The following is a 971-nucleotide window of genomic DNA, read 5'->3' as shown; positions in this document are numbered from 1 at the left end:
CCGCCGCCGCCTCCTACGGCTCCGGTGGGCGCCGCCGAGGGCGGGAGCGCGGCCCCGCGCATTGTCCCCCCCACCCCCCGCCACTCCCGGAGCCGCGGTCCCACTGCGCTGCCCACCTTGGCCCGGGAGCTGCGGAAGGGGACCGTCTCCGCCAACAACAAAAGAATGCATTTTCCTGCGCCGGGGATGTGGCAGTCACCCGCACGAGTTAGCGCGAGCCTCTTGACTGACGTGGGCCCTTTTCTTCGGAGACTCCACGGTGCTGGGAATGGCACCCCCTCCTACTCTAGAGTTCATCGCTAACTTTTGTAGATTTTTTTAAACAATCGGCCGGGTGTATCTCCTAAGACGGTGTGCGCTCTCCCTCCCCCAAGGACCCCGGCTGTGCCCACCGACCTCAGGACCAGCCCTGTGTGCCGACCCAGTGGGACCCAGCGCACGCGGCTTAAACAACCGGGCGCCAAGGAGCCCTTCTTCGGACAAGGCCTTTGCCCCTCCCCCCAAGGATGAAGACTCTTTCTTTTGCTCTGGATCCGTAAAGAAGATCCCAAGCCCAGGGAAGGGCAAAAGAGGGTGGTTAAACTTTTACTTTTTACTCGAGATGAAATTTAACATAGCATAAAAATAACCATTTAACAATTAACAGTTCAGTGGCGTTTATTACACTTGGAACAGTCAGCAATGACCACTTTACCTCTTAATTCTGAACTGTTCTATCAGAAAAAAACCCCCACAGAAATCAAGTAGTCACTCCACTGCTTAGTCCCTGAAAACCATTCATCTGTTTTCTTTCTCTATAGATTTACCTTTTTTGCATATTTCATATAAATGGAGTCGAGTGGTGGTGGGCTCGTGTGTGTGTGTGTGTGTGTGTGTGTGTGTGTGTGTGTGTGTGTGTGTGTATGCCTAAGCTTCCCAAGTTGGCCTCGAACTCACTCTGTGGTCCGGGCAAGTCTTTGAACCTACAACCT

General features: G+C 54.1%; 1 protein-coding gene across 3 annotated transcripts in view; it reads right to left on the bottom strand.

Moving 5' to 3' along the window:
- Positions 1–647, bottom strand: part of LOC101980924 (tomoregulin-1) — a 125,316-nt gene extending 124,669 nt beyond the window's left edge. The window contains exon 1 of one of the 3 annotated variants that reach the window (XM_005362166.3): positions 117–647. The gene's annotated coding sequence lies outside the window, so the exon portion shown is untranslated. The remainder of the gene's footprint in view (positions 1–116) is intronic. The other 2 variants (XM_026786596.1, XM_013351893.2) reach the window with 2 other exon arrangements.
- Between the last annotated feature and the right edge of the window lie 324 nt (positions 648–971).

Source organism: Microtus ochrogaster, linkage group LG5, assembly GCF_000317375.1.
Source record: "Microtus ochrogaster isolate Prairie Vole_2 linkage group LG5, MicOch1.0, whole genome shotgun sequence".
In the NCBI taxonomy this organism is placed as follows: Eukaryota; Metazoa; Chordata; class Mammalia; order Rodentia; family Cricetidae; genus Microtus; species Microtus ochrogaster.
Note: the sequence above shows the minus strand (reverse complement) of the source record. Positions and strands in the feature narration are given on the sequence as shown.